The 6,488-nt window shown below is 41.3% G+C and overlaps 2 long non-coding RNA genes across 2 annotated transcripts; one reads left to right on the top strand and one right to left on the bottom strand.

Annotated features, from left to right (window-relative positions):
- Positions 1-1,704: 1,704 nt before the first annotated feature.
- On the top strand, positions 1,705-3,219 carry LOC118516971. The gene is made up of 2 exons (XR_004908209.1): positions 1,705-2,187; positions 2,343-3,219. It is a non-coding gene; the product is annotated as an uncharacterized LOC118516971 (long non-coding RNA).
- On the bottom strand, positions 2,293-3,245 carry LOC118516972. Its single transcript, XR_004908210.1, has 3 exons — positions 3,114-3,245; positions 2,714-3,054; positions 2,293-2,641 (listed from the first exon to the last, which is right to left on the bottom strand). It is a non-coding gene; the product is annotated as an uncharacterized LOC118516972 (long non-coding RNA).
- Between the last annotated feature and the right edge of the window lie 3,243 nt (positions 3,246-6,488).

Raw genomic sequence — 6,488 nt, 5'->3', positions numbered from 1 at the left:
TCGAGCAGTTTCCGCACAAGGTCCTCAGCTTTGTACCCAATTTTGTGCTCGTGTGCAACATTCCATATTGCTATCCCTCTTTGCCAGTATGGCAATGATCGTCTGTGCTGCTCTGTCAATTCTTCCACTGCCTGAGTCGATGTGTATGCGTGTGTATGCCACTGCTCGACCGTGTAAACGCGCAGTATTGGTATGTATTGTCGCGTCGGTGTAGACTTGACAGGTACGGTGCCGGCACGTAAACAAACCATTGGCCGCAGTTGCTGTTATGGATTAGAATTGTGTTTAGGCAAAGCAAATTTGCTAGCCAAAACATCCGCGTCACGTCGAGATCGCTCCTGTATCGGAGGGACCGTCGCATTAATCAATTGTGTTAAAAATTTGCGGGAAAAACCTAGTGCAATGAAAGCCTTTGGCTCTCTTTCGGAGCCGGCGTAGGAAGCTTCCGGATGTGTTTCGGAGCCGGCATCGGATACTATCGGAGTGTTTAAAGAGGCGGACGAGGTCTCTGAGGGCCAAAGCCTCTTTTAATAAATGATTTTAAAAAGAGCTGTTTTGTTTGTGAAGCAAATAGTGGCAAGGCGAAAGAAAACACATATCACAATACATACAAACAGAGTGATCACACACACATGTATTCCCCTGGAGCGCAAACGCTCACGCACACCACCCCATAAGCCCGAATCCGAACGTCCTCAGAATGTCCTCAGCCCATGTAAAAACGTCCTCAATTTTGTATGGCCGGCGGGCTTGTGACACAAAATTAGGACGTTGCATGCGGATTCGAGCACTTGTATGACGAGTGGGCGGAGAGCCGTCAGCCAAACAATTTTCATAAATTTCCGAATTTACACCGTTTTTCCGACGGAAACGGATTGCACACTCGGTTCACATCACTACAATTCAAACCGCACTCAATTCGATCCATAAATGAGCAAGTTATTTACACTTTTGCATTAAACGCGGTATATCCACCACGTGGTGGTGCTGTCACACTACTGTCACACTTCTGCCACCTCCGTTTGATCACTTAATTAGCCCCCTTAAGACGTTTTTCACTGCGGTTTTTTGGGTTCGATCAATTGATTGCACACTACCACACCGGAAAGGACCGCTTCCGGACAGATCCGTGTGAAATTGGCCGCAAAAACACACACCCGACACTGCATCACCCCCACCACTGATGCACTTTTTGGACCACGTAGCTTTCGCACATTTTGGCCACCTTATCGACCGTTTTCACTCACTTCCAAACCCGGGAAATTATTTGCCAACCAACTTTGACGGCTTGTTGTTGTTGTTGTTGTTGGTGGTGTGGCCTACACCCAAGGGGAAATTTTAGAGGATAAATATCTCCCTCTCTTTCTATTTATACACCTCTTCCGCTCGCACTCATGGATGATTTGTCACACACTCGAGTTTGGTTCATGATGACCTAAATGTTTACATTTTGCTCTCCTTTTATTATTATACCCATCTCGCTTACGCCTATAGATTCACCTTGTTTGGTTGAATATGTGTATGGGCATGTGTGCACTCGTACAGGGTTTGTCTCGTTACCTTACGATATGAGCGGCATATATTATACCGTCATTATTGTTTTTTCAATTCGTTCGAGTATTTTCATTCAATCCTGAAGTGTTTTTAGTTCTTCAATTTCTTTCACATGGTTTACGATATGATTTTATTGTCAAGACGGTAGGTTTTGTCGAAAATATGTATATAACAAATTGAAACACTTTGTACAAAATATGCCGTTCGCATCGCAAAGTGAATAGGCGAGCCCTGTATCTTTGATCGCTGATTTTTGGTCTGGCTGCTCATGGAGAAGGGGTAAGAGTTCATGCGTGATTTGATTAGAAGAGAGGGAGAGGTTGACAAAGCCGATCGTCTTCGTTCTATCTTCTCCGCCAATAAATGTTGCGGAAAATTTTATTCGGTTTCAAGTCGTGCGATTTGTTTTGAGCAATTTGTGCAGGCAGTGTTTTCGTCAATAAGAAAGGATGCTGCGGATCTTTCGATCGTCATAGGGATCGGCTCAGGATATGCCTTCAAATACCGTTACTACATTAACCTTCACGAAGACCATGTTCCGGACATAAATGGGGACGACACTGGAGCATTTCTTTGCCTGGTTCAGCTGGGCAATATGTACGTGATGCATTGCGCTCGTTCATGTTTTTATTGGTAAGTAAAAGCCGTAATTTTATAACCTATATAATACCTCTTCTGACCATACGGCGTCAAGCCGTCATAATCGAAAATAAATAAATAAATAAATAATACCTCTTCTGTATTAACATGTAAAGTAACCATTTTATATTTACATCTTGTATTTCTAGCACCTAACACTATCGCACTGAGCGGTCGGGATGGGCCTCCGGCTCGAAGGGATCATCGAGTACAAACACCAAATGGTTGGCCCTTGTACACTTTTTCACCTTATATAAAGAACTTTGTAGTAAGGAAGCTCCTCACTCCTCTTCAAACCTCTGAAACGGTATACAATCGACACCAACAGGAGATCGACTACACTGTGTGAACCATCTTGTCCAGTGCAACCAGGCAACAAAACATTCCTCTTCAGCAACAGCACCATCATAATCCGTGCTAGAAGCAACTCCAACTTGTTGTCGGGAGACTAAAAGATGCAAAATTGATTTAAAAAAAAAAGCAAACAAATTTGTGTAGAATGATGATTGATCAAACTTACTGTTAATGGAAGGCACTTTATACACAGAAGGACGGCAGGAAGAACTGAACGGAAAAAGAACACCCAATGCTGATTGCTGACAAGCCGCCGGTAACGTAATGACCAATTTGGAATCCGTGATCGAGCAGAGTCAGTGTTTAAGGCCAAGCACGTCTCCGGCATATGATATGCATTCTCCGATACCCATGGCCAGGTTCTCCTACGAGATACAGCGTGGGCTCACCCGCTAACTGTAAATGCACAATCCGTTGATATCCTCCTCACCTCATAGTTATCGTGATCCTTTTCCCGCTCCGTCTTCCGTGCCAACACCTCCCAACGTTCACCATGGCGCTGCAGAACTAAAAGGCAAAAAACTATAAGCCAGATATCTGGGATAAAAGCATATAATTATATTTACCTGATTAGATGCACTCATCGACTTTGTAGAGCAAACAGATTTTTGAATCTGAAAAATAAGAAAAGTTCAACCAATACAAGCCATTCCAGTGTCTAGTACGACTGTAGCATTGCTTTTTTTTTCTTCTTAACTACACCATGATCTGCTACGCGCAAGCGTACCACGCTCCAATTTATATTACGTGTACTTCATTCCTGCTCTGAGCAAGTGTGGTGGTTCAGTCTTCAGGCTGTGGTATACATGCACACGGCATTCTGTTTCTAATCTTACTCTTACTCACCCGTTTCAGCACAATGAAAAAGTTTCACACGCACAGATCACAGCTGATAAACAACACACTCGACGCCCACCCCCTCCCTCCAACCTTGCAGCGAAAGTTCCGTTGTTACACACAAACATAATACCACCACACAACGCGAAGAGTCTACGGACATGTAGAGAAGCAAAGCAAAATCAAGAGAGAAAAGAGCAAATACAGGAATAGAGGAACTCCCGAAAACACATGACGAGACACGACAATACACAATATATTGACAAAAAGTTATCCTCGAATCTTTGTTTACATTTTGCATGGCTATCCTCGAAAAATTTATCGAAACATAGCTTTTTCGAGTATAGTGAACTTTTGTTTATTTACATTCGATGAACATGGTTCCGGTTCATTTTATGACAGGGTTCATGCAAAATGTAATCAAACAGAATCAAGACAAAAACAAATTATCCTCGAAATAATTTGGAATTTCGTAAATCTTTTCGAGGAAATTTCGTTAACGAATGTATTTACCAAAACATTTACCAAAACAGGGGGAACAGATAACTTGGGCACGCGCTACATTTCGTCCTTAAAGCAGCGGAAATGCACCGTTTCTTCACTGAAACCACTTTATTGGCCATTTATCACTTAACTGAAACACAAACCGCGCTCCGATCGGTTCACTATCACCGGGAAAACTGTGTCCATCTGAGTCTGCTTACCGCACTTATGTGCTGGAACCATAGGCCACTTATATACACGTTATTTCACCGATTTTGGAGCCGTTTTCACTTTTGTACTGTAAAACTTGCCATTTTACCTCCATTTTGCATAATATCTGGTGGATCAAGCACAATTTTGACCCACTTTTTTAACAATATAAAAACAGAGCGCACTTTGCACAGAGTGCCACGCGCACCGGATGACAGCTCGACACTGCTACAGTGACCAAGGTATGTAGATATAGAAGGTAGAGTTGTTTAGAGCAAATTGACATTTCTCGACCTGACATAACAGTTCCGTGGTCATCGAGGGGAAGGGTATTGAGAAGAGTGATGGCAGCGTCGGAGGAGGCGCCGGTGGTGGTATCGCTTGCGATTTTTTGACGAAAAATGCAACCAAATATCGTCAATCTTCTGTGGAACAACATTTGATATGCGAAGATGACCCATAAATTAGCGAAATTGCTCAAGGGATTGAGAATCGAGGCTGTTTGTTCATGTTTGTTGCCCATACCATATGTTTTTGTAAACAAACTCTGACATAACTCGACTAAAATGTCGCCCTGTCAAATCGATAAAAATCCACCTTCTAAATACATACACCTTGTACAGTGACATAACACTGCCCAGGCACAACCAAGGTGTATGTATCTAGAGCAAGGTGTATGTATTTAGAACAAGGTGTATGTATTTAGAACAAGGTGTATGTATTCAGAAGGTGAATTTCTGTCGATTTCACACAGCAAACAGCACCATTTCCCAAGTTATCTGGTTCCCCTGTTTTCGTAAATTTTTTGGTAAATATATTCGTTAACGAAACTTCCTGGAAAAGATTTACGAAATTCCAAACTATTTCGAGGATAACTTGTTTATGTTTGGATTCTGTTTGATTACATTTTGAATGAACCCTGCTCATAAAATGAACCGGAACCATGTACATCGAATGTAAACCGCTGATGGCGGACGGTTATCACAACGGATTTACATCCACGGAAGGTTTTCGGAAGGACTTATGGCGTATGTTTAGGAGACGGAAGGTTTCTGTTCGGTCCGAACTGGAAGAGAACGCGCGAAAGAATGGCTTTATGTTTAATAGTAATAGTAGTGTGTAGAAGACGTTATGTAAGTCGTAGTGCAAGAAGTATAAAAGTAAGGTTAGCTAGTAAGGATCAAGGAATAAAGTTCAGATTGAAATCCGCATCCTAACGGAACGTGTGCGCGTTAAAGAAAATCACAGTAGCAGTACTTCTCACACATAGACATTAAAATGGTAAGGAAGTGTCAGAAAAACGATATGACAATGCAACAAGTTTATAAGAACGTAAAATACGGATGGTCACAAAATGTGTAGAGTCAATTTAAAGATTACGCTAAGCTTAAGAGTTATTTGGGAATCGAGAACGGAATGCTGCTTTTCCATGATAGAGTGATAGTACCATACAAACTGAAAGAGAAAACCACGCCACGCTGGCGAAGAGGATGAAAATGGCAGCAAGTAGCTAACCATGGTGGAAGAATATGGATCGGGATTTCTATTACGTCATTATTTTTTCCAATCTGTCATCCAGACAGATTATAATGAAAGACACATTCGCCACTAAATGGCAAGAAAATTTAAGTCCATTTGAGCGAATACTCATAGATTTTTGTTACTTCGAGAATAGCTCACAAGTGATAGTTGACGAAATTCATACAACTGTAGGCTCCCATAGTTTTAAGTACCTTATGTTTTTATATATCTGCATATATCTTGATTTAAATATGTCAAATGGAAATAAATACAAAATGTCCCCGCGGCTGGGCATTCAGAAACCGCCTGCCGACCGGACAAGATCGTTGTTTGTGTCGGACTTCTGCCTTCGGTCTTTTAGTACTTCCGAAACAAAGTAAAGTTAAATTTAGCGTTGTTTACAGAAGCTAACATCATGACAAGTATCAGGGCAGAGCGTGTTATCCAAGAGCAAGATACATTTTTCACATGTTTGAGAATGCCACGAGAAAAAGTGTTAGACAATGGGCCTCTTTTCAACTCAGGGAAGTAAAAATCATTTTAACATTCAAAAGGTACTAAAGTCAGCAAATCACCACCTTGCCCCCCACAATCTAATGGATAAGTGGACAGAGCGATGAGAACGGTGAAAGATTCAATTATTAGTTACATGATTCAAAATACTGAATTTCAAAGGAAATTAAATCAGTTTTTGATATCAGACTTCCATCAGAGTCTGAGATCATCAGAGTGTCAGATTTGATGTTTTACAAACGTAAAGCTGAGGTTATGGTGTCGAATTTCGACGGATCAACTAAGTTTTTTTCTGTAAAATTTAGTTTCAAATGTTAGCAAGTCGTTTCTATCATTTGATCAAACGATAAATCGATTTTAAGCATCGTTTTGTTACT

Source organism: Anopheles stephensi, unplaced genomic scaffold (genome assembly GCF_013141755.1).
Source record: "Anopheles stephensi strain Indian unplaced genomic scaffold, UCI_ANSTEP_V1.0 ucontig423, whole genome shotgun sequence".
NCBI lineage: Eukaryota > Metazoa > Arthropoda > Insecta > Diptera > Culicidae > Anopheles > Anopheles stephensi.
Note: the sequence above shows the minus strand (reverse complement) of the source record. Positions and strands in the feature narration are given on the sequence as shown.